The sequence below is a fragment of the Musca domestica genome, unplaced genomic scaffold, assembly GCF_030504385.1.
Source record: "Musca domestica strain aabys unplaced genomic scaffold, Musca_domestica.polishedcontigs.V.1.1 6, whole genome shotgun sequence".
Lineage (NCBI taxonomy): Eukaryota > Metazoa > Arthropoda > Insecta > Diptera > Muscidae > Musca > Musca domestica.
Genome location: NW_026712363.1, coordinates 14,260,957 through 14,288,746, shown reverse-complemented (window position 1 = coordinate 14,288,746; position 27,790 = coordinate 14,260,957). Strand labels below are relative to the sequence as shown.

The window sequence follows — 27,790 nt, the reverse complement described above, 5'->3', positions numbered from 1 at the left end:
ACTGAATGTGAAGGTCGATGACGGCATTATTCCGACCACAAATTAAACCAAGGTCTTAGAGGTCACATGATAGCCTGTTCAAGTTGTTTGGGCCTACCTCAGCTATCTACGATAAAACATGAAGTAGCATCCTGTGGTAAACAATGCGGTTCCTGTGTAGTCTACCAGTGTCTGTGCTACCACAACGCATATTTCATTAGTTTTAATAGAAACTTGAAGTGTTATATTCCAGACTTGATACCAGAGTTACTCTCCACAACATTTGTCATATGGAGTCCCCACATAAGAATTGGGACTATAATACTAAAACAAGGACATTTGATTTGCCAGAGAATATATAATAACTAAGCTTTGAAAAAAACTTATACGATTCTCTCATCTGTGTCACTTTTCACTGGGTTCACCACCTCTGTTATTTTCGTCATTCAGTTGTCAATGATGTGTGAAAAAATAGTCGACTGAAAGAATATATCTGCATTCTCTAATAAAAGTGTTATTTGCTTTATTAAGTAATGCAATTTAGTTTTATAGTTTTATTTCATTGCGCTGTTAGAATTATGACTGGAATTGCTATTGTTCTATTTTGATGGTGCGCCGTAAAAGTGGTGTGGGGAGGTTATATTAAATTATAATTCACCCGTGATTAAGTCATGCTATATAATATGGGGGATATTTAGCCAGGAAAATCGAGATAACCTAAAAATCTAAAATAAAATTCAGGTTCCCGGTTTTAAGTTAATTTTTATAAACTTATAGTACATTTACAAATAACTGGTAGACCCTAAACCAGGTCGCACTTATTATTCGAATGAGATGAATTTTGCAAACAATATTTGTTTGGCCCAAGGACGAATCCAATTGAGATTGGTGGTCGCATCAGATAAAAATATAGCTCTCATATATTTTCAACCGATTTCGGGCTAATTGGTACATCCCACCGAATTCAGTCTAGAAGCAAGTAAACCAAATTTGGAGAAAAAATTTGAATCAATTTTTTTTTTTTATTCGAAAGATCAACACTTGAAAATGATTCGGGCATATGGGCACCGCGGCTGTTCTTGACGAAGTGCATTCTGGACGTCCAATTTTTTGCCATTTTTTCGAGCACTGCTGGCCGTATGTCGCGAACAATGCTGGCCTCTAAGGCGTAAATTGTTGCTGGTTTATCAGCATAAACCAGTGACTTCACGTAGCCCCACAGAAAATAATGGAGAGGTGTCACATCGCACGACCTTGGAGGCCAATTGACAGGTCCACTTCTCGAAATCAACTTATCGCGTAATTTTGATTTCAATAAGTCGATGGTTGCGTTCGCCGCATGGCACGTAGCGCCATCCTGTTGAAACCACATCTCCTCCGGATCAATGTCATCCGTATTTTTAAACAAAAAGTCATTGGTCATGGTGCGATAACGATCTCCATTGACCGTAACGCGTGCTCCGGCCTCATTTTTGAAGAAATAAGGTCCGATGATGCCACCAGCGTGAAAACCGCACCATACGGTGCATTTTTCTGGATGTAATGGAGTCTGTAGGGTCTCTTGTGGATCGGTTTCACTCCATATGCGGCAATTTTGCTTATTAACAAACCTGTTAAGCCAAAAATGCGCCTCATCGCTGAACACAATTTTGCGATAAAACAACGGGTCATTTGCCAACTGCTCTAGAGCCTGATTTTCAAAGTAAATTTGGATAATTTCGTAGAGTTGTTCAAGCGTGAGTCTATTCATGCTGATTTGTCAGAGTATACTGAAACAAATAAAAAAAAAGTTTCATCAAAACTTAATTTATTGTGTTGCTTTTTACAATTTAAAGTTCTATCTAGCTTAAAAAACACCCTCTATATGTTTCATCCGATTTGGGGATTTAGTCCCTCACATGCGTAAAATGCACTCCAGAAGAATGATATTGGGTACAGGGCTTTTGGAAATTACGACTGAATTCATCCTATAAACCAATCCTCCAAATTTGGTGTAAATCGGTTAATTTGTAGATATACCTCCCATACAGATGTTTTTCCGATTTGGGGTTTAAAGTCCCTCACAAGCGCAAACTATTACTGCTCTAAAGCCAAATTCCATAGTTTCGGGAGCTCTGCTAAATAGGCACAGTGGTCCGCCCCGCTCGACTTTTGCCTTTTCCTTACTGGTTTTTAAGTTATGTCAATGTAAATGTCTGTCTCTTTAGATCATTACAATAGTCAGCTAAATTGAAATGTATTTAAGTTCCCGTTTCTATATCCAGATTTTTATTCAAATTAACCATGTCCCCTCACAAAAGTCCCATTTACGTTAATGTTTAACCATATACTGAATAAGAGTGACTATTGTGACAATGTTTTGACACCGGCTGTAGAACCCATTAGAAAATATGAATTAAATCGTTAAAATACCAAATATTCGATGAAACCGTTATATATGCGCTGTAGGAAAACGTAGACCTAGACATTCAATGTTCCGCCATCAGAGCTAGAACCCATAACGAACTACAAATACCAATTTTTAGACAAATCCATGGAATACCGAATATCGGGAGGTGCCGTTAAACAGGAGCTGTACGAAAACGTGTACAATATTCCTCCAATATTTGTAGTTCGTAATGTGTTCTAGACAATACGAACTACAAATCTGGTTTTTTAAAAATCCTTTGAAAAATGTTGAAAAATCATCAAAATACCGAATATAAGGAGGTACCGTTATATGGGGACTATACGAAAACATGGACCTATATATACAATGTGGCACCACCTGAGCTATAACCCATATCGAAATTCATATACCAATTTTTAGACAAATTGTTGGAAAAATATTTGGATGTACAGTTACAGGGTGAGATGAAAAAAACTGCAACCAACTTCGGACTGCTACCATTTCTAAGCCACTTGTCCGACAGCTTTTAAAATTATTCCTGTGACAGCTTATTATATTGTTTACAGGCATATAAAAGCATTTTGGTGAAAATTTTCCAGAAAAAAAAAATTGTCGTAATGGAATTCAATCGTAATATTGTGATTTCTTTATATTTGGATGAAAAATCACAAGTGGCTATATTTTGCGTCTCGTACCATCGCTCGTTACCGTGATACTGGTAGCGTAGCCCGGCGTCATGGAAGTGGACGGAAGAAAACAGCAACATCAGCAGAAATGGTTCGAAAAGTAAAGAAGCGACTTGATCAAAACCTGCCTCGGAGTGGCAGTGAGCTGAACATATCGCAATATTCCATTGGGCAAATACTGAAAAATGAGCCCGGGGTAAAGCCATTGAAATTCCAAAAAGTGCAAGAACTTACACCGCAACAGAAAGAAAATAGACTCAAAAGAGCTAAAGAGTTGCTTCGCTTGACCGAAAGTTGTGAACTGCCGAATTTTGTTTTCTCTGATGAGAAAACATTTGTTGTTCAGCAGTTTGTAAACAAAATGATCGAGGTCAGCTGAAAATGTACAATAATGGTTGGCCACCGGAACTCAAGCGCCGACCATGGATGGTGTGGGTCGCCATAACAGCCGATGGTCGCTCTCCGATCGTATTAATCGACCATGGCATCAAAATAAATGTCGAATATTATCGCTAAAATATTCTGAAGGGTGCATTAAAGACTTGGGCACGCAAACACTTTGGCGGCAGACCACCCAAGGATGGTTACAAAATGAGGTTCCTCGCTTCATTTCCAGCTCACAATGGCCACCAAAATCTCCTTATACCAATCCGTTGGACTATTGTGTCTGGAGTATTTTGGAAAGCAAGCACGCTCTTCGTCGGGAATGGGCCAAAATACTTTAGAGCAACATTTATGCAGCGTGTGACGGTTTCGTTGGCCGTTTAAAGGCCATAATTCTTGCCAAAGGTGACCAATTCGAACAAATCTAAATTTACTCTGATCTCACCTTATTTTTTTATTTCAACCTGTATGTGGGCTATGCGAAAACGTGTTCTGTCACCGAAGCTAGAACCCATTAGAAACAACAAATAGCATTTTGTGGACAAACGCGTGGAAAAATGTATCAAAAATCATCCAAATTCATACGAAAATGTGGACCTATATGTACAATGTTCCACCATTAGAGCTAGAACAAATAACGAGCTACAAATACCATTTTTTAGACAAATTAGTGCAAATATATGCTAGTTTGCATCAACGTTCGAAAAAAAAAAAAAAAAAAAAAAAAAAAAAATTCTTAATTTTTTGATAAATTTTTCCCCAAATTTTCTTTTTCGATTTGACGCCTGAAGGTTTCATAAAATTTCGTTTCAGATGAAAGGTGTCAAAAGAGAGCTTGGAAATTTGATAGAGATCTTTGGACTACACCTAGAATCATTTGTACACTAAGAGGGTCATATCGATCCACTCTTTGGAATAGTCGCTTTTTAAGGATAACTCCGATTTCAAGTATTTTTTAAGTTTTGGCCATGTTTTCCATATAATTTCTCCAAATATTTACATTCTATGCTTTTATTATGAAGAAACGCTATTTATAAAAAATACCAATATATGTCCAGCTTTTGGTACAGCCATTAAAAATGACCAAGTGCGAAAATGTCCATTTCTTCTCGTCCCTTAAAAAAATGTTGAATAAAAATATATGGTTTTCAGAACAGTTTTCTCGAAACTTCGTTTATCTCAATACTTTCGCCCATATTCCATATCATGCGGAAATTGAATATATCCCCGTTGTTTTTCTTTTGTCTACCTTCTCATATTTTTTAATATATATCCATAACTCCCCTCAAAATTCTTGTTAAAAGCCAAGATTCGTTCTTAAGGATGCCATACACATACACACACGTTTTTGAACCACGTTTTTCACTTCTTTATAAACAACATTTCAATATTCTTATGAAGCCTTTGTGAGCTTTTTGCGCTTTGCTTCACAAAAAAAAAAAATCAAAACAAATTCGTCAACAAAGGACAGATTTGAGAAAAGTTTGTGCAAAAAAGTTTTTCTCTAGCATTATTGAGGAATTCTTACGATTGTATTTTTGGTATGTTGGGTTATTTGAAATGACTTTACCTTCTTAATTTTACAGTGGTTTCAACAAATATTTACACATAAAAAAATTCGTCATTTCCGTCATCATTTTTGGGGCTGGCAAATATTCCTCATCTTCATTACTGGAGAAATCACTAGCACTGCTATAATTACTATCCATTTATAGAAAACACGGAAACCTGAACGACAATAGTACTGATTCAAAATGAAACACACTGACTTGGTTAATTTTTGCTTTGAAAAAAGTCGAAAATGACAGTCGTTGACTTAGGTTTTTTACCGTCATCTTTGTAACGAAACACTTTTTGACATTGTGCTTTACAGGGTAAACAGAGTTTCCATATACCGAGACATTGGCACTAATTTCAACATTTTTTATTTTTCATGACTTGGTTCGGTATAGCAGTGGGCCCTCTATGTATGCTTCATCAAATTTCGTGTCTAAGTCGCTCACATTCGTAATATGCACAACACAACAATGTTCTTTGGTACCAAGATCGGTCTAGATGTGGATATAGCTCCCATATATATCTTCATCCGATTTCGGGTTTATTATGCACCAAATGGCTAATATCAGCTTAGAAACAAGTACTGCAAATCCGAGTTGGTGTTAGAGTCCCTCAAATGCGTAATATGCACACCACAACAATGATATTTGTTACCGGACATCCGATACAGCTCTATCGAGATCGGTTCAGATTTTTATATACATTCGATATACATCTTCATACGATTTTATGATTACTGTCCACCATTTATGTAATATCAGCCCGAATTGGATAAATTTTTTTCATATTCAATCGAATTTTTCCATTTGGTGAAACTCGAGCACTTATATGTATTGCTCCAATAAATATTATTGAATATAATTCTTATCGAAGTCATGCCCTATACAGCAATGTTATTTGGTACTATAGTTACAAAAGTCTACGTCAAATTTGTTGGAAATCGATGCAGAGTTGGATATAGTTTCCAATTTATGGCTACTCTAATTCCATGATACCCATGCAAATAAGGTTCATAGCTGGTATGATCTACTTCACATACATCCCCAAACCACTAAATACGCATAGTGGTGTAGGGTATCATATAGTCGGCCCTGCCCGACTTTTGCCCTTTCCGTATTGGCTTAAGAACTTTTTTTCAATTTACGATTTTCAAAATATTAAATAAATATTAAATAAAGGATTTGCGCCGAGTATTTCTTCATATAATAAGGAAGGTCTATTCAGCCACGCGGGTCAATTAGATCACCACTTTAGTAGATCATCACAGTAAAACGATTTGTTCTCTTGTCAACTTCATGTTTAAACACTGTATGAAAATTGGTTATAACAAGAATCGTTTCAACATTTGATTTGAAAAATATGGTACCATTTTTTTACTTTGTCAAATTTACCGGCCACACTTCGCTTTTTATACCCTACACCACATAGTGGTAAGGGTATTATGTCTTTGTGCATTTGTTTGTAACATGGAGAAGGAAACGAGATAGACCCATAGTTACTTTTGAGAACCTTCATAGAATCACTTTCTGAGTCGATTTATGCATGTCCGTCCGTCTGTCCGTCCGTCCGTCCGTCCGTCTGTCCATGTATTCTTGTGAACAAAATGCAGGTCGCATTTATTATCCGATTGAGATGAAATTTTCCAAACAATATTTTTTTGGCCCAAGGACGAACCCTATTGAAATTGGTGAGAATCGGATCAAATTTAGATATAGCTCCCATATATATCTTCATCCGATTTCGGGTTAAATGTGCACCAAATATCCACTATCACTCCAAATTACCTGAATTTTGGCACACTCAACCGAGTTCGGCCTAGAAGCAAGTATATCAAATTTGGAGAAAATCGGATCAGATATAGCTATAGCTCCCATATATATCTTTCATCCGATTTGATCTTTAAGTTCCTCACATTCCCACTATGCACTCCAAAACCGTGATACCAGGTATTAGATGGAGCACAGAAATAGCTGTTTTAAATTTTATTGAAATCGGTTCAGATTTGGATATAGCTCCCATATATATCTTCATCCGATTTCGGGTTAATTGACCACCAAATGACCAATATCAGCCCAAATGGCCCGAATTTTGGCACATGTGACCGAGATTAGCCTTAAAGCAAATACAACAAATTTGGAGAAAATCGGTTCAGAAACAGCTATAGCTCCCATATATATCTTCATCCGATTTCGGGTTAAATGTGCACCAAATGTCCACTATCAGTCCAAATTACCTGAATTTTGGCACACCCAACCGAGTTCGGCCTAGAAGCAAGTATATAAAATTTGTGCACCAAATATCCACTATCACTCCAAATTACCTGAATTTTGGCACACTCAACCGAGTTCGGCCTAGAAGCAAGTATATCAAATTTGGAGAAAATCGGTTCAGATATAGCCATAGCTCCCATATATATCTTTCATCCGATTTGATCTTGAAGTCCCTCACATTCCTACTATGCACTCCACAACCGTGATATTTGGTACCAGGTATTAGATGGAGAACAGAAATAGCTGTTTTAAATTTTATCGAAATCGGTTCAGATTTGGATATAGCTCCCATATATATCTTCATCCGATTTCGGGTTAATTGACCACCAAATGGCCAATATCAGCCCAAATGGCCCAAATTTTGGCATATGTGACCGAGATTAGCCTTAAAGCAAATACAACAAATTTGGTGAAAATCGGTTCAGAGACAGCTATAGCTCCCATATATATGTTTTATCCGATTTGGTGTTTAAGCCTCTCACATTCGTAATATGCACTCCACAAGAATGATATTTGGTACCAGATAAAAGATACAGCCCAGAAATAGCTGTTTGTAATTTTATCGAAATCGGTTCAGATTTGGATATAGCTCCCATATATATCTTCATCCGATTTAGGGTTAATTGTGCACCAAATGGCCGATATAAGTCCAAATGGACTGAATTTTAGTACATCGGACCAAATTCAGCCAAGAAGCAAGTATATCAAATTTAGTGAAAATCGGTTCAGATTTAGAAATAGCAACCATATATATGTTTCATCTGATTTAGTGTTTTAGACCTTTAAATTCGTAATATTCACTCCACAACCGTGATATTTGGTACCAGGTATTAGATGGAGCACATGAATAGCTGTTTTAAATTTTATCGAAATCGGTTCAGATTTGGACATAGCTCCCATATATATCTTCATCCGATTTCGGGTTAAATGTGCACTAAATGGTCAATATCAGCCCAAATCACCTGAATTTTCGTACATAAGACCGAATTCAGTCTAGAAGCTAAAACGTCAAATTTGGAGAAACCCGGTTCACAGATAGTTATAGTTCGTAAAATGCACGATATAATTAGATAGATTTTGATTTTGTACCAAATATCTCATAGAGCTCTGAAATGCCCTGTATAAACCTTTTTACGAGAGCTCTACTAAATATGCATAGTGGTGTAGGGTATCATATAGTCGGCCCCGCCCGACTTTTGAGCTTTCCTTACTGGTTTCCAGCTAACTTTGTTTTAATGCAAAACATAAAAAACCCAACGAAGGGGAGAACAATATAAAACATATCCCTTGGCGATTTTGTCTGGTTTGTTGGTGGCTTGATGTGATCCTATGAATTTCGCTGACAGCATAGCAATTCACTGTCTTCGGTACTGCGCTCGTGTCCCAGCAATTCATGTTCTTTGTATGATACTCCGACAACCGTGCCAATGACTAATTATAAAATGTTTGATTTCCCCAGAGATGAATGATTGAGAAAAACAAAAAAAAACAAAAAACAAAATACAACGAGGAAGATGACAGTGAGCAATACAAAGGGGTGGGGGTGGTGTTTGGAAACGGCAATTGAGACTGGACACAGAAATATGAAAACAAGATTTTTCCATTGGACGGTTGTTGCCTTTGTCAAGGCAAAATGGAATGAATGTCAACAGGAAGGCAAAGTAGACCCATGGATTTCGTATGAAATTGTGCCTTTTTTGGAAAATGTCATTTTTCAATCATAGCCGTGCAAAAACGAATAAATTTTTTTGATTTGTTTTTATGTTTTCATAAAATCGCTTGCCCAGGCTTTATGGCAAGAATATTAATAAAATAATACTTTTAATGTCTCTAGAGAAATTGTTTCATTGCCAATCTCATAAACATTGAAATCAAATAAAAAATGTTGTCTAACAATTTGAAAGTGTTAATCAGATTGTTCGGAATTTGAAAACAAATTTGTTGGGATGGAAATCATATTTGTTGTATTTACGCCAGGTATTTGAATGAGTGAAAATAAAACAAATATATAAAACGAGGAAAATATATGATTGCAATGAATAAAGTAGTACTGAAAATAGATTTTATAGATGATGAAATGCTCAATTTAAAATATTTGAAAAATCATATTTTTATGAAATATAATATATTGGAAAGTAGGGGTTTTGAGGTTTAGAACTCTGCTTGGTCAATATTTATATATTTTTATACCCTACAGTAGTTTGTTGTACACCTCGAAATATAGTATATCGGTCTTCCCATCTCTCCGATCTGAGTCGATGTTGATATGTCTGTCCGTGCTAAAATGTAATAACTCAATTACCTTTACGGAATTTTGCATGGACTTAGGGGAAGGTTCAGAATAGATGACAATTGTTATTGAAGGTTTTAGCAAAATATTTATAATATATATTAAATATAATACGGATTTTAGGGACGCTCCACAAGTAACAATAATAGAAGCAGAGTTTACATGCGATTTTAGTTAACAACAGCGGTCATCGGATTATATTAACTGAGTTAAATCAACCATAACCATAACTTTTCTGTGTTAAAATTCAATATAAAGTCATGTCACAAAGGCATGTATAAATCGACGCAGGCAGTGATTCTATGAAGATCCTTAAAAATAACCATGGGTCTTCCTCACTTCATTCTCCATGCTACAAACAAATGCACAAAGGCATAATACCCTTATCACTATGTGATATAGGGTATATTCAGTACAGGAATTTAATTTTAAAATATTGTTTTGAATATCCCTTAGCTTGATATATAGAAATACAGAAAAAATGGAACGAGAATTTGGCATCGTGACTCCAGCCAAAAACTAAGATATTCCATTTCATTACTATTTCAAAAACCAGTAAAGAAGGTCCTAAAGTCGGGCGGGGCCGATTTTATGATACCCTACACCACTTTGCTAATTTAGTTAAGCTCCACATAACAATTAAAAGTTTTTATGGGAGAATTCAATCACACACCCTAAGATTATAATTATAATTAAAAATTCAAAGGACTTAATATGCATTTGTATCTTTTAAATTCGGACTTGTGTTGCCCATTTGGTGCAAAATTAATTTGAAATCAGATAAAGATATATATGGGAGCTATATCCAAATCTGAACCGATCTCGATAAAATTTGGCAAAGACATTTCTGAGCTGTATTTGATATATTTCCCCAAATATTGTTGTTACAGAGTGCATATTACGGCTGCGGAGGACAAAAATAACAAATCGGATGAACAATATATATGGGAGCTATAGCTATATCTGAACCGATTTTGATCAAATTTGGCATACTTATTTTCAGGCCTAATTTGGTTGTATGTGCAAAATTCCATAATATTCGGGCTGATATTACACGTTTGGTGCACAATACAAGGCAAATCGGGCGAAGATATATATGGGAGCTATACCTAAATTTTTACCGATTATCTCCAATTTCAATAGGGTTCGTCCTTGGGCCAAACAAATGTTGTTTGGAAAATTTCATCTCAACTGGATAATAAATGCGACCTGCATTTTGTTCACAAGAATACATGGAAAGACGGACGGACAGACGGACTGACATGCATAAATCAACTCAGAAAGTGATTCTGTGCAGATCATCAAAAGGAACTATGGGTGTATCTCGTTTCGTTTTGCCTGTTACAAACAAATGCACAAAGACATAATACCCTGACCACCTTGTGGTGTAGGGTATAATGAAATGGACAAAACTTACTTAAAAATGATATGCATGAAACGGTCATTATCTATAGAAAAATATTTGCTGAATGTAAAATTTGCGATCTTTCCGCTGGACCCAACTGAAGTGGTATATCCACTTCATAAAAACGTTACTTTTGTAACTTCTACAGACCGTAGGTTTAGTATATGGGTGATATTAGGATTATTCGAAAGAAGGACCCTAAATTGTTTTAAATGGGAAATTAACAAATTAGCCAACTCATTTCTAACTCATTTTGGCCCATTCCCGGCGAAGCTCTTGCTTGAGGTAATCGACACTTTGGTATTTTTTGGTGCGAACCTTGCTTTCCAAAATACTGCAGACACAATATGGAAATTAAGCGAGGAACCATATTTTGTTACCATTCTTGGCTGGCGCGTGCTAAGTACGACAGTGTTGAGTCCTGTTGGAATCTGGTCAAGGTCTGCGGCCAAAATGTTTACTTGCCCAAGGCTTTAATACACCCTCCAGAATATTTTCGCGATAATATTCTGCATTTATTCTGATGCCACGGTCGATTAATACGAGCTGAGAGCGACTATCGGCTGTTATCGGCCACAATATCACCATGGCCGGCGCTTGAGTTCTGGTGGCCAATCGAAGGTGCACATTTTCAGTTGACCTCTTTGGCAAGTAAACACGATCGTTTTGTTCGTTTAGAAACGGCTGGGCAACAAATGTTTTCTCATCGGAGAAAACCAAATTCGGCAGTTCACCACTTTCGACCAAACGAAGCAACTCTTTAGCTTTTTTGAGTCTATTTTCTTTCTGTTGAGGTGCAAGTTCTTGCGCATTTATTCAATAGATTTACCCCGAGATCATTTTCAATATTTGCCGAATGGAATATTGCGATATGTTCAGCTCACGAGCCATTTTTTGGTCACTGTGACGCGTGTTTCGCTCAAGTCGCTTCTTTACTTTTTGAACCATTTCTGCTGATGTTGCTGTTTTCTTCCGTCCAGTTCCTTGACGCCGGCTACGCGTATCACGGTAACGAGCGATGGTACGAAAGATTTATTCACATTTAAATGCTGGAGTGCTCTAACGATAGCCACTTGTGGTATTCCAGCCAAATATAAAGAAATCACACTATCATGCTTAAATTCCATCACGAATGACTTTTTTCTGGCAAATCCTCACCAAAATGCTTTTGTACGCTAGGAAACAATATATTGAGCTGTGATTGGAATAATTTTAACAGCTGTCGATAAAAAAAAAAAAAACTCTGAATGTGATGCTTTGTATGTTTCGTTTCCCTTTGGATGTTAGACACAAATGCTTAAATATACCTGAATAATATACCCTATACCACAATGTAGTGTAGAAAATATGTTTGCGTCTATTCTAGATACATAACCGAAATAGGATTTTCTTTCTTAGGTGAAATAGGATGGAATTTGAAGAAGACATCCTGCTATAACGAGAATACTCCCAATCCTAAAATCTGTTGTTGCGATCCCATTCACATGGAGTTTTAACTAGTCTTTTAAAAAAATTACCAAAAGACCCCGTCTGAGGATTAAATTAATATCAAACTAATCCTCGCATTGTCATTCCCTGCACAATTATATGGATCGTATATTAAATTTGTCTTTCCGTTTGTAACACCTCGACACCGCGTTTGAAGCGTCAGTCCAAGCAGATTTTTACCATGAACCAATACACGCCAGGCGAGCGTTCTGAAATAGTTGAAATTTACATTCAACAAAAGAAGTCAATTGTGAAAACTCAACGTGCTTTTAAAACATTAAAAAATGTGAGAAGTGCGCGTTTATACGAAAAATTTTCGACTGGTAAGGCTGCTTCTAATCCGAAGAGGCCATATAAAAGTCGACCTAGGCGATCGGCCGAGAATATCGCTGCCGTACGAGCCAGTGTTGAGAGGTCCCCAAGAACATCCCAAAAACGCCGTTCTCAGCAGTTGGGCATGGCTCGGTCCACTTATGAAAGGATTATTCGCATTGATTTGCATTTGTTCCCGTACAAAATTCAATTGACGCAAAGAATGTTGCCTGCGGACAAGCCTCGTCGATTGGAATGGGCCCAAAGAGTCATCGAAATGGCCGAAGATGACGAGCAAGTTTGGAACAAAATTATCATGTTCGATAAAGCCTATTTCACATTGAATGGGACCGTAAATAAGCAAAATTGCCGTTTTTACGCCACTGACAATCCTCAGGAGATTCTAGAAGTGCCTCTTCATGACGAAAAAGTTTCAGTTTGGTGCGGCGTTAGTGCGAAAACTGTCATTGGGCCGTTTTTCTTCCAAAATGAAAATGGTCATGCTGTTACCATCAGGCAGGAGCGTTATCGCGACATGATGACCAATTTTGTGATGCCAATTATTCGTCGAAAGAGCATGAGGCAGTTCTGGTTTCAACAAGACGGCGCTCCACCGCACACAAGTCGCATAACAATCGATTTTCTGAAGAATTTGTTTCCGGGCCGTTTGATGTCGAAATGTGGTGATTTGGACTGGCCACCGCGTTCGCCCGATTTGACGCCGCCTGACTTCTTCTTGTGGGGATATTTGAAGTCAAAGGTTTACGTTAACAAGCCAAGGACCACAGAAGAAAGAGCTCAAGGACAAAATTCGTGAAGAAATAACAGCTATTCCGGTCGAAATGTGTCGATTTAGTAATATCTCGTCTGTTTCTGCTTGTCCGTGTGTGGAAATTTTCTTTCTTGTACTTAGTCCATGTTTTGTAAATTGGCAGTATGTAAGAGCATGTACGAAGTTGCATAGAACTGCCTATATGGGTCCACATCTTCGGTTTATTAAGGATTTTAGCTCATTTTTCAAGTGAATTATCTCAAACTTGATATTTGGAGTTCGTAATAGGAGTCGCCTTCTCTGGCAGATAATTGACTATGGAGGTGCACACTTTATCTTTAACTGTACCTACTGAGATTCGGTATTTTGTGGATATGTGTTACTTTTTTTCTCCGGAATGGTTTCAATTTGGTATTTTGCTATAGAAACATAATTGCAAATGCACAGTAGACACGACTCTGTCTTCTATTCTGCACTTGTCACACCTTTCTCTCTTTCCATGGCTCTTTATTACACAATATCATCTGAAACATTGTTCCTACTCTGGCAGCATGCACAGTTGTTGTCATTAGAGAATTGGATGTCGTGTAATAATTTTCAAAGCAAGATCACAACCAACATTATTGCGGCAGCCAGCTATCCAACCTGCCCTTCAACGAAAATATGGAACTCATCAGCATCCATTGCCAACGAACACCAACTTCAAAAAGAGGCAACTGGTTGCCGAAGCTCATCATTGTTGGTATTTTTCAAACTTTGAGAATGGCAAAACGACAATATGTTCAGAACAAACTTCCATCTCAAAACAGTAAAACAGTCAGTCAGTCAGTTACCAAAAACCGGCAAATGTTGACAATATTGAAGTTGATGAAATAAAGCATTCTTGTGTTTCATTTGTTCCTGCATTTTATGTTGTTGTTGTTTGTTTTTCGTTTCTTCGTCGTGCTTTTCCCAGCAATACCTCAAACTTTTGGCATCATTATGAGTTGTGGATTTGGGTTTCCATCGAAATACGTTTGTGAAATGCGCTGCATTTCATACCACCGTGAACGGGACGAGTTATGCTTTGCTTCGCTTTTACTGTCATCACCGCCGTCATCTACACATTTCGATTACTCAATGGAATTGCAACAATTTTTGAAAATTTTCTTTGGCATTTCTTTTATCATGCCTGCCGCATAGGAGGTGGAATGAAATGTGATTGTATGAGTGCGTCTGTGTGTGAACGCGCTTTTGAGAAACATATCACAGAACTATGTGTATGATTGCAAATTTGGTTTGTGGACGTTTTGTCGTTGCTCTGCTCGACATTAGAGATACTCATCTTGCATTGAACTGATAGCAATGGGATAGGTCGTCGCCTTGTTGTTACTGTTGTTGTTATTTTCTATTGCTTTTTATACCCTACACCACATAGTGGTAAGGGTATTATGTCTTTGTGCATTTGTTTGTAACATGGAGAAGGAAACGAGATAGACCCATAGTTACTTTTGAGAACCTTCATAGAATCACTTTATGAGTCGATTTATGCATGTCAGTCCGTCTGTCCGTCCGTCCGTCCGTCCGTCTGTCCATGTATTCTTGTGAACAAAATGCAGGTCGCATTTATTATCCGATTGAGATGAGATTTTCCAAACAATATTTTTTTGGCCCAAGGACGAACCCTAATTGGTGAGAATCGGATCAAATTTAGATATAGCTCCCATATATATCTTCAACCGATTTCGGGTTAAATGTGCACCAAATATCCACTATCAGTCCAAATTACCTGAATTTTGGCATACCCAACCGAGTTCGGCCTAGAAGCAAGTATATCAAATTTGGAGAAAATCGGTTCAGATATAGCTATACCTCCCATATATATCTTTCATCCGATTTGATCTTTAAGTCCCTCACATTTCTACTATGCACTCCACAACCGTGATATTTGGTACCAGGTATTAGATGGAGCACAGAAAATGCTGTTTTAAATTTTATCGAAATCGGTTCAGATTTGGATATAGCTCCCATATATATCTTCATCCGATTTCGGTTTTATTGACCACTAAATGGCCAATATCAGCCCAAATGGCCCGAATTTTGGCACATGTGACCGAGATTAGCCTTAAAGCAAATACAACAAATTTGAAAATCGGTTCAGAATCAGCTATAGCTCCCATATATATCTTCATCCGATTTCGGGTTAAATGTGCACCAAATGTCCACTATCAGTCCAAATTACCTGAATTTTGGCACACCCAACCGAGTTCGGCCTAGAAGCAAGTATATCAAATTTGGAGAAAATCGGTTCAGATATAGCTATAGCTCCCATATATATCTTTCATCCGATTTGGTGTTTAAGCCTCTCACATTCGTAATATGCACTCCACAAGAATGATATTTGGTACCAGATATAAGATGCAGCCCAGAAATAGATGTTTGTAATTTTATCGAAATCGGTTCAGATTTGGATATAGCTCCCATATATATCTTCATCCGATTTCGGGTTAATTGTGCACCAAATGGCCGATATAAGTCCAAATGGACTGAATTTTAGTACATCGGACCAAATTCAGCCTAGAAGCAAGTATATCAAATTTAGTGAAAATCGGTTCAGATATAGATTTAGCAACCATATATATGTTTCATCCGATTTAGAGTTTTAGTCCCATACATTCGTAATATTCACTCCACAACCGTGATATTTGGTACCAGGTATTAGATGGAGCACAGGAATAGCTGTTTTAAATTTTATCGAAATCGGTTCAGATTTGGATATAGCTCCCATATATATCTTCATCCGATTTCGGGTTAAATGTGCACTAAATGGTCAATATCAGCCCAAATCACCAGTCTAGAAGCTAATACGTAAAATTTGGAGAAACCCGGTTCAGAGATAGCTATAGTTCGTAAAATGCACGATAGAATTAGATAGATTTTGATTTTGTACCAAATATCTCATAGAGCTCTGAAATGCCCTGCATAAACCTTTTTACGAGAGCTCTACTAAATATGCATAGTGGTGTAGGGTATCATATAGTCGGCCCCGCCCGACTTTTGAGCTTTCCTTACTGGTTCCTCTTTGTTGCCTTTGAAATGTTGTAATATTTTGTCGTAAATGAGTTCAAAGTACCATGGAATGATAAAGAAATTGCCGCAAGGCATAGTATTCGGTAAACTGCATTGATTAAGCAATAGCTGTATTTATGAGTTGCATGATGGATAGGAAAGAAATCTATACACCAATTATATAATAATGACTGAGTAACTTTGTATTTTTTGCCAAAGTCAAATTTTCTGTAGCACTGTGCGCGGTTAAGAAACCCAAACTACAATATAACAAATATATTAAATCACTTCAAAACCTTGGCTTTTTCTTTATATATATGTTTTTCTTGTGTCGTCACCTCCCCCATCTAATGTCTGCAAAAACTGTCTGGAATATATATCATAAATAAGTTCACTTTGGTAAATTGTAGGTATAGAAATCGGCGGGAGCATGAGTTAATGAATTATGTGATGTACACGGCATTACAAGAGACAGCATCATACAAGTTTTATCCAAGAAAAACCCCCCACTTCTAAATAAAACATCGTCAAATTCATACCCCAACTACTGGTCTCGTTTGCAAGCTGGAAAGGACAATTGTTGCGGATTACCTCAAAGAATGCACAAGAACATATGAATGTTTTCTGCGGTTGGAGTTCGGTATGGGACTTAAATGAAATAACTTAGAATTCTGAAGTGGAATGTAATCAGATTTTTAACTTGAAAGTAAATTATACGAATACCAAATGGAAATGAAATGATTTTCGATTTCAAACCCTCATACAAACATCATGCATTAAAATGAGTGTGCGGCACAACAAACTACCTAAGGGTGTGGGTGAAAATCTTTTGATTTTCTTTTATTTCGTTGAGAACAACGAGTTTGCGGGTGGATGAGTGCGTGAAGTTGCGGCTGATGGGATTGAAGAGTATTTTAATCATATTGAAGAAGACAGATGTCAATTTTTGTAATATTACTATTCTAAGAACCTTGAATTTTCCCGACAAATTAAAATCAGACTGCAATATAAATACCAAATTGGTAGGAAGACCAATCGATCTTCTATACGAAGGCCAGCTACCGCTGCTCTTCTATGCGAAGACCAGCTACTGCTGTTCTTCTATGCGAAGACCAGATACTGCTGCTCTTCTATGCGAAGACAAGCTACTGCTGCTCTTCTATGCGAAGACCAGCTACTGCTGCTCTTCTACGCGAAGACCAGCTACTGCTGCTCTTCTATGCGAAGACCAGCTACTGCTGCTCTTCTATGCGAAGACCAGCTACTGCTGCTCTTCTATGCGAAGACCAGCTACTGCTGCTCTTCTATGCGAAGACCAGCTACTGCTGCTCTTCTATGCGAAGACCAGCTACTGCTGCTCTTCTATGCGAAGACCAGCTACTGCTGCTCTTCTATGCGAAGACCAGCTACTGCTGCTCTTCTATGCGAAGACCAGCTACTGCTGCTCTTCTATGCGAAGACCAGCTACTGCTGCTCTTCTATGCGAAGACCAGCTACTGCTGCTCTTCTATGCGAAGACCAGCTACTGCTGCTCTTCTATGCGAAGACCAGCTACTGCTGCTCTTCTATGCGAAGACTAGCTACTGCTGCTCTTTATATACGAAGACCAGCTACTGCTCTTTATATACGAAGACCAGCTACTGCTCTTTATATACGAAGACCAGCTACTGCTCTTTATATACGAAGACCAACTACTGCTCTTTATATACGAAGACCAGCTACTGCTCTTTATATACGAAGACCAGCTACTGCTCTTTATATACGAAGACCAGCTACTGCTCTTTATATACGAAGACCAGCTACTGCTCTTTATATACGAAGACCAGCTACTGCTCTTTATATACGAAGACCAGCTACTGCTCTTTATATACGAAGACCAGCTACTGCTCTTTATATACGAAGACCAGCTACTGCTCTTTATATACGAAGACCAGCTACTGCTCTTTATATACGAAGACCAGCTACTGCTCTTTATATACGAAGACCAGCTACTGCTCTTTATATACGAAGACCAGCTACTGCTCTTTATATACGAAGACCAACTACTGCTCTTCTATACGAAGACCAGCTACTGCTCTGCTATACGAAGACCAGCTACTGCTCTGCTTACGAAGACCAGCTACTGCTCTGCTATACGAAGACCAACTACTGCTCTTCTATACGAAGACCAACTACTGCTCTTCTATACGAAGACCAACTACTGCTCTTCTGTACGAAGACCAATTACTACTGCTCTTCTATACGAAGATCAGCTACTGCTGCTCTTCTATACGAAGATCAGCTACTGCTGCTCTTCTATACGAAGATCAGCTACTGCTGCTCTTCTATACGAAGATCAGCTACTGCTGCTCTTCTATACGAAGATCAGCTACTGCTGCTCTTCTATACGAAGATCAGCTACTGCTGCTCTTCTATACGAAGATCAGCTACTGCTGCTCTTCTATACGAAGATCAGCTACTGCTGCTCTTCTATAAGAAGACCAGCTACTGCTGCTCTTCTATACGAAGATCAGCTACCGCTGCTCTTCTATACGAAGATCAGCTACCGCTGCTCTTCTATACGAAGACCAATTACCGCTGCTCTTCTATACGAAGATCAGCTACCGCTGCTCTTCTATACGAAGACCAATTACTACTGCTCTTCTATACGAAGACCAGCTACTGCTGCTCTTCTATACGAAGACAAGCTATTGCCGCTCTTCTATACGAAGACCAGCTACTGCTGCTCTTCTATACGAAGACCAGCTACTGCTGCTCTTCTATACGAAGATCAGCTACTGCTGCTCTTCTATACGAAGACCAATTACTACTGCTCTTCTATACGAAGACCAGCTACTACTCTTCTATACGAAGACCAACTACTGCTCTTCTATACGAAGACCAACTACTGCTCTTCTATGCGAAGACCAACTACTGCTCTTCTATACGAAGACCAACTACTGCTCTTCTATACGAAGACCAACTACTGCTCTTCTATACGAAGACCAACTACTGCTCTTCTCTACGAAGACCAACTACTGCTCTTCTATACGAAGACCAACTACTGCTCTTCTATACGAAGACCAACTACTGCTCTTCAGCTACTGCTGCTCTTCTATACGAAGACCAGCTACCGCTGCTCTTCTATACGAAGACCAATTACCGCTGCTCTTCTATACGAAGATCAGCTACCGCTGCTCTTCTATACGAAGACCAATTACTACAGCTCTTCTATACGAAGACCAGCTACTGCTGCTCTTCTATACGAAGACCAGCTACTGCCGCTCTTCTATACGAAGACCAGCTACTGCTGCTCTTCTATACGAAGACCAGCTACTGCTGCTCTTCTATACGAAGACCAGCTACCGCTGCTCTTCCATACGAAGATCAGCTACCGCTGCTCTTCTATACGAAGATCAACTACCGCTGCTCTTCTATACGAAGATCAGCTACCCCTGCTCTTCTATATGAAGACCAGCTACCGCTGCTCTTCTACACGAAGACCAACTACTGCTGTTCCATGCGAATACCAACTACTGCTCCTCTACACGAAGACCAACCACTGCTTTTCTATACGAAGACCAACTACTGCTGTTCTATACGAAGACCAACTACTGCTGTTCCATACGAATACCAACTACTGCTCTTCTATACGAAATGTCGAAGAAATGGCCTTCCCTTTGAATGATAAGCGAACCTCCTAGACTATGCTATACTAAGCCGCACTTGTCCTATGAGATTCTATATAATATCTCCTATCTAGAACTTGGTTTTGACTTCGTTGTGTATTTCAGACTGTTTAGTTGTTCGCCGTCTTCCCCTTTATGCAGTGTGGTATTTATATAAAACTGTGTGTGCTTTCGTATGTATGTGAGCTGGGATGGCATTGTGACAATGTTTTACACACTATAGTCATTTAAGTCAAATACACGCAAATTGCCGTTTCTGTCCAAGTTAACAAATGCTCCTTCAAACCAAGCCAAAGAAATGTGTGTGTGTGTAGCATCGGAGAGCGACACCGAGCAGAATATCACAATACCGCAATGTACCGCCAATGACATTGGCGAAACACATACTCTCCCACACCCGCACATGTATATATTAATGTTGTAAGGGTAAGCAAAACGTGGGACGAGCTGTTCTAACTTCAACGAAACGACGAACATATATCAGGGACCTGGTAAATGTGTGGCATCTAGTCTATTACTAGAAAAGGGTGTCAAAACGACAAATATCAACTAAGCATGCACATGCATGCCAGCAACCAAATGCAAAAGTTATATGATAACAAATTGGGAATGAAACCAAACCAAAACTGCAAAACAGTCAATACGAGAAAAACGGAAAGAGATTTATTGCAGCGTAATGATTACAGTAACAATTGTCTGAGAATAATGCACGGTGTGAGCGAGTGGGTTATATCATGTATTTAAATAACTTCAGTGAGGTTTCCTCTGTATATGTAGGTTTGCACTCTTAGGGGTATAAAAACCAAAACAAGCAAACTGTGTTTATGACGAGCATGCTTTGCTCGTTTAAGAGTGGGAGCAAAATTCGTTCGAAAACGAGACTTCCCCTCTTCAAACAATCCCGCTCGGGAACAAGTTTCACCCTGAGTGAAAACGCCCAAATCGGTTTTCAGCCTAAAAAGGTCAATTTTGACACGAAAGTTATTTATGGAAATAACTGAACTGGGGAGATACCGTTATATGGAGACAATATTATAACTTTAAGCTGAATCTACGATTTTCAGCAAGAGGATGATCGAAATACCAAACAACTGGAATTTCCCTTATATTACGTCTAAAATTTGGGCTAATATTATCGACATACGATGGGGCTATAGACAAGCTTAGACTTATATAGTACATTTTCTGTCACGTAAGGTATTGACCATTGAGATCTTTGACTACCAACTTCAAATAAATGCCGCTAATATCACGAAAATACCGAATATCGGAACTTCAATTATACTGAATTTCCCACAATTCCAATGATACATATTACTACAATAATCAAAATACCAAATATTAGGAGATATCTTTCTATTCAAAATTGTTGTCATTAAGGTAGATCCATTAGAGATCTACCACAAATTGTTTAAATTTTCCAAAAATCAGGAATGAATGCACTATTCCTGATTGTCGTAAAATTGTTGGGTCTTTAATGAATATTTCAAAAAGTCGCAAAAGGAATAACAAATATTTGGTGATATACAAATTTCGACCTACCTTACCCCAGGTACCTTCCGCCATTCGGAGTTAAAATCATGAAGGTATGTATCATTTGATGCGGCCAATAAATTCGGGGTGTTGGTCGTTCTGCGTGGAGAAAGGCTTTATCCTTTAAACGGTTTCAGTCGATTTTATAAATTTTGAGAACAAAATTCGGTTCTTGTCCTTATATAATGCTCGATTTCAAGTATTTTTGAAGTTTGGTCTGGCAATCAATATTGTTCGATTATAGTACTATTTAGTACTTTTCGTGCACTAGTATTACACATTTTCGAAATTACCTCCTTATCACAATCCCACTACCAAAGGGAAAAAATTAAAAATTCCAGCTTTATCCGTACAGTCTAAACCAAACTCTTCCAAATTTAGTACCATTTAGTACAGTTCGCACAACTAACTTCATTCCAAAACTAATTTCATATAACAAACTTACATTCCAACCTCTTTCCTCTTTTCAAGTTTTTAACTCTATCCCTTCACATGTTACTAAGTGGTAGTTTTTTGGAACTTTTCGTAACATTTAAGTTCGAATTTTCAAAAACTCTTTTGTACATCTATAATGCACTCAGTGACTCTTATTCCAAATTTCAGAATTCTAGCTCATTCCGTTTGCCCAAGTATTTAATTTTTAGTACATTTAATACCCTTTTAGTACGAATTTGTAAAATGCGAAAATTTCAAGATTTTAGCTGCAACTGCTTAGTCTGGGCGCTGATTCTAGATCAGTGATTCAGTCAGTTATTTCACTTCTTCTTTATTGCGTGACTCTATAATCACTTCCTTGCATTTAAATTATAATCTATAATTCAACATATCTCGTTACCAAACGAAAAATGTCTTCGCATTCCTTTAGAAACGACTGTAGACCCATTCCATCGATCTTGCTACATTTTGACTTGCTTCTGGTTATGTTGGTGTGTATTTATTCTTTTGGCGAAAACATTTACGAAACGCGAAAGTGTTGTGTGTAGTTTATGCTTCACTTAACTTTGAAATGCATTTTCATTTGCAAAATGAAACTATCTTATCTTCCCCGATCTCAGTGCGTCTGCATCGCCATCACCATTCTTTGGCCAAACCAGTGCTTTTGTTGATTGTCTGAATGGCAATAGCAGCAGCAACAACAGCAGTGGTAGTAGCAACTTAAAGCCACAAACATTAACAGAGAAGCAAACACACACACAGACACACATATACATTTGCATTTCTTTGGTCATTATGGCAAACACCACTGCGCGGTGGGTGTCTTTTATGAGAATGGTCCAGTGAGTGTGTGTGTGTGGGTGTTTACTATAACCAAGTATTGTTATTTAGGATAACAAGGACAGCACGAATATTCACATACAAATCACAAACGGCCCTCCTTTCCTACCCACCCCTGCTTTTGCTCAGCATCCAACTAGCCATTGCAATTGTAAGCAGTGACGCATGTTGTTGGGTTGTCATTTAATGTGCAACTTTAAGTTGCATGTGTTGTTGCAAGTGTTTCTTATCGTTAAAAGTCATTCATGTATGTCTTTTTATTCGCTTGTTGTTTTGATGGCAAACGAGACTAGAAGCTAGTGATGTGAGAGCGGGAGGTAGTCGAGATAGATTTTAATACGTATATGTATGTATTAGTATAGATAGTATACATATGTGTGTGTGTGTGTTGTACCGTGTGGTTGCCGAGGTTTGTGTGGCCAATGCCTGTGACATGAATGAAAGCAAGTGTACCGCATCACATCACAGATAGTTAGATTCAACAAAGATGATTTCGGCAAAGCTTTCATATTAGGCGAAACTGCAAAGTTACATTAACAAGCCACACATGCATGCTCCACCGTTGCAGATCGCGCTCCTTCATGTGGTTTCTCAATTAAGTTGAGTTTTGGAGATAAAATTTTGCAAAGAAATATTATTAGATTTAAATTTTGGGTTTTTTGGCTTTAATAAAAGAAAAGTTGGTTTTGTTGATCACGCATAGATTGGGTCGCATAAATATAACATATAACTACGGGGTCAATGAATTTCCGTGTGGAACATCTTTGGGTGGTTGAAAAAATAGATTAATTTATAAAAGATTATTAAGTAAGAAAGTCGCAATACGATAGCTATATATACCCTTAGCTATAAAGTTAATTGCCAAAAAAATAAAACATTTTAAACTTTTTCCACTATTGAAAATTATGAAATTTTGTTTGAAATGTAAATACACGCAAAGTTCAGGGAAAGTAGAAAACTCATTTCTCATTTTATACGAGTTATGACTATGTTACTATGCCACTGAATCGATATATTCCAACTTCACACTGGTCATAATATTGGCAGATTTATTAAAAAGGCTTGAAAAATAGGGTATTAGGAACAATACAAAAAACATTAAGGCTGGGCCGAACTTTTAATACCCTCAACCTTAGGGTAAAGAAAGCATTTTTATGAAAAATATCTGCATTCAAGCGTGTTTCACTATAAACTTTATATACCACTACGACCATTTTGATAATTCAGTTAAGCTTATCAAAAAACCATGAAGTGATTAGGGGCGTTATACGGGGACATACCAATACGGGAACTGTATAGAAAATGTTATACTTTAAATACTCAAATCTTCTAAAATACCAAATATGAAACATTTTCTTGGGTAAATAGGACTTGGATTATAAAAATAGCGAATATCGGTGGGTATCGTTATATGTGCGCTATAGCAAAACGTGGTATTAAATATTCAATGTGCTGCCACAGGGCTAGAACTCACTATGAACTATAAATACCAATTTTTATCAAAATATCGAATATCGGCAGGTACCGTTATATGGAGGCTATAACAAAAAGTAGGCCTATACATACAATGTTTCGCCATATGAGCTAGAACCCATTATGACCCACAAATACCAATTTTTAAACAAATCCTTGAAAAATGTGGCAAAAATAATCAAAATACCGAATATCTGGAGATACCGTTATATGGGAGCTATAACAAAACTTGAACCTATGCATACTATGTTTCGGCACTGGAGCTAGAATCCCTTATGACCAACAAATACCAATTTTTAGACTAATCCGTAAAAAATGTGGCAAGAATCATCAAAATAACGAATATCGGGAGGTACCGTTATATGGGGCTATACCAAAACGTGCACACAATATTTCACCACAAGAGCTAGAACTTATCATGGCCTACAAATACCAATTTTTAGACAAATTCGTGATTTCAACAGACAGACGAACAGACACACAGACGGACATCGTTAAATCGACTTAGAATTTTATGCTGGGTCTACTTTATGGGGTCAACGACGAATATTTAGGGATGTTACAAACGGAATGACAAAGTTAATATACCCTCCTTTCCAAGATGGAGGGTATAATAATAGCGGACTTGCCTACAACACGATAAAATTCCTATGTTGCAACAAGAAGAATTTGAACAGCAGACATCGGTGTGCAGCCAACTGGAAGTTGCCATTTCAACGTTCGAAGCCATCAAACCGTTTGGCTACAGCAGCACGAAAACAGATGTAAAAAAACCGTTTCCTGCTAAAAAAAAACTTGAGTCGAACTTGGATTCTTCTGAAGAAACCAATATAAATCCTTCGAATTGCCAATGGTTTGAAATTGTGGTATAAAACACTTTCTTCCAAAGAAAAGCTAACCACGGTACATACAAGGTTCCTCTTAATATTTTCTGAAATCTTTTCTCACGGCCCTGAGTTAAATAGTTCTCAAGGAAATAATTTGGATAACAATTGGTCCGAGGGGTTCCTAGCAGACTATCAGTCAAACAGGATATCGAATATCTTGATATTTTGCAACAAATCGTATGTAAATCTAAATGACGAAATCTGAGAAACTACCGTTCTTTAATTAATCTTAACTGGTCATTTATCTCTTATTGATATATATAATTTGTCTGAAAGAAGACATATAGAAATGACATTCGCAGACATTCTAGTTACATTTACCATCATTCCAACAATGAAAACGTATGCTATACGAAAACTCAACTTACCAGCGATGGTTCTCGAGCCAGTTTTCTTTTCGATATTTTGTTTTTCCGCCTTTCCTCTATTAATTCCACCATTCTCCTTGCATGAAGACTTCCAAGGAATGTGCGGATCACATTTAAATGTATTCTGCTGATGCTCTCAGTTTAACATAATCTTATTGAAGGCGCTATTGGTGCGTTTCTCTTTTGAATCAGATCGCTATCAATTCACATCGCTTAATAAGTGAATAAATTTAATATGAAATAAATGAAAATATAATTCTATTTTTAATATTTTTGATTTTGAAATAAAATTTTTTGATTTTGCTGTCATTGCTTTTTCGTTTACTGTTAAGTATATTTTTTATGCGTAAGCTCATTTCCAACTAAATTTCCAACTTTTTTATGTTTTAAAAGTTGTATAGTTTACTGAATTCGTCTTTTATATTGATAATGTGGCAATAATAGAAAAATGTATTCAAATAACACAAATCGTTTATTTATATTAAAGAGCTGGAATATATTTAAGAAAGCCGATTTATTTCAAGAAAGAAATTACAAATTCCTTTTGTTAGTTTATTTTTATACCCTACAACACTATGTGTTGGGGGTATTATAAGTTTGATTGGGCCAAAAATTATTTAACACCTCGAAATATTGGTTTTCCACATAGGAAAGTATATATGGATCTTCCTATCTCGCCGAACTGAGTCGATCTAGCTAGGTATGTCCGTCCGTCCGTCTGTCCATGTTAATTTGTAATCACTCTACAGGTCGCAATTATGGTCTGATCTTCACGAAATTTAGAATGGAGGTGGGGCTAGGGTAAGAATAGAACCCTATTTGATCGCATAATATTTAGGGGTTGAAATTGACCAAAAACTGAAAAATTTCATGATTTTGCAATTGCTCTACAGGTCGCAATTATTGACCAATCGACGCGGAAGTTAGCATGGGACTAGGGCTTAGGGCTGGACAGAAGCCTTCCAATTTTGATGGTCATCGGGTAATATATAGTGGGTGAAATAGACCACAACATTTGTGTTAAATAAAAGTCAAATTTCCATTAAACCGCGATATTTTTAATCCCGACGAAATCACAAATCAAAATAAAATCTAAAAAAAAAAAAATGCAGAAAAAATGCTAATAATGATGTTTTTATAGATTTTGTAGTATTTTGTGACTTTTTTTATATTTTTTCATAAATTTTATGGCATGCGATTTTTTCATTTTGGCTTATAATATTGAAGTGTATATTTTGTAATATTTTTTTAATTTACAACACAGGTTTTGGTTATTATATACAGTCTGCAAATATCGTCCGATCCTCACGAAAATTTTCACAAGGGTAGGGTTGGGCTCAGAAAGGCTAGGCCTATTATTTTCAAAGATGTCCGCAATATATTAGGGGTTAAAATGGACCGTTATAAAGGTCACAAATAGGAACCAAAGGACACGAAATCTCGCTTAAAGTTAGAGTTCAGGACAGCGGGTATAATGGACCACGAATTTTGTGTGAAAAAATACCAGCATTACTTAAGGGCGAAATCCGAAATACACAAAAGGCGAACTTCTGGCGTTTTTATGCTGATTTCGTTGACGAATATAGCCAAATATTGTAGACAAGCAAATCATATAGATGAGTCTAAATTTGGAGATACGGAGGGACTTCTTGCTTTTGGGGATGATTGCAAAATATTTGGGGGTTCAAATTAACAAAAAACAGAATATTTTTCCGATCACACTATTGAAGCCAATCGACACGCCTGTGAAGTGAGTTAAGAACAGGGAAGAATTCTAGAATTTTGGATGACCATTGGATTATATTTAGCTGTAAAATGGACTACAACAACTAGCAGCCCGACGGAGTGCAGAAATATTATGCAAATGTCCCTAGTCAAAATCCTAATTTCAAAAGCGAAATCTTTCACTATGGATTTGGACATAAGGGGGCTTCTAACATATTGTAGTGTTGTAGGGTATAATATATATAATAATATATATAGGTCCCGCACGACTATAGCCTTTG

General features: G+C 37.4%; 1 long non-coding RNA gene across 1 annotated transcript; it reads right to left on the bottom strand.

Annotated features, from left to right (window-relative positions):
- Positions 1-981: 981 nt before the first annotated feature.
- On the bottom strand, positions 982-26,024 carry LOC131805718 (uncharacterized). Its single transcript, XR_009343789.1, has 2 exons — positions 25,785-26,024; positions 982-1,748 (listed from the first exon to the last, which is right to left on the bottom strand). It is a non-coding gene; the product is annotated as an uncharacterized LOC131805718 (long non-coding RNA).
- Between the last annotated feature and the right edge of the window lie 1,766 nt (positions 26,025-27,790).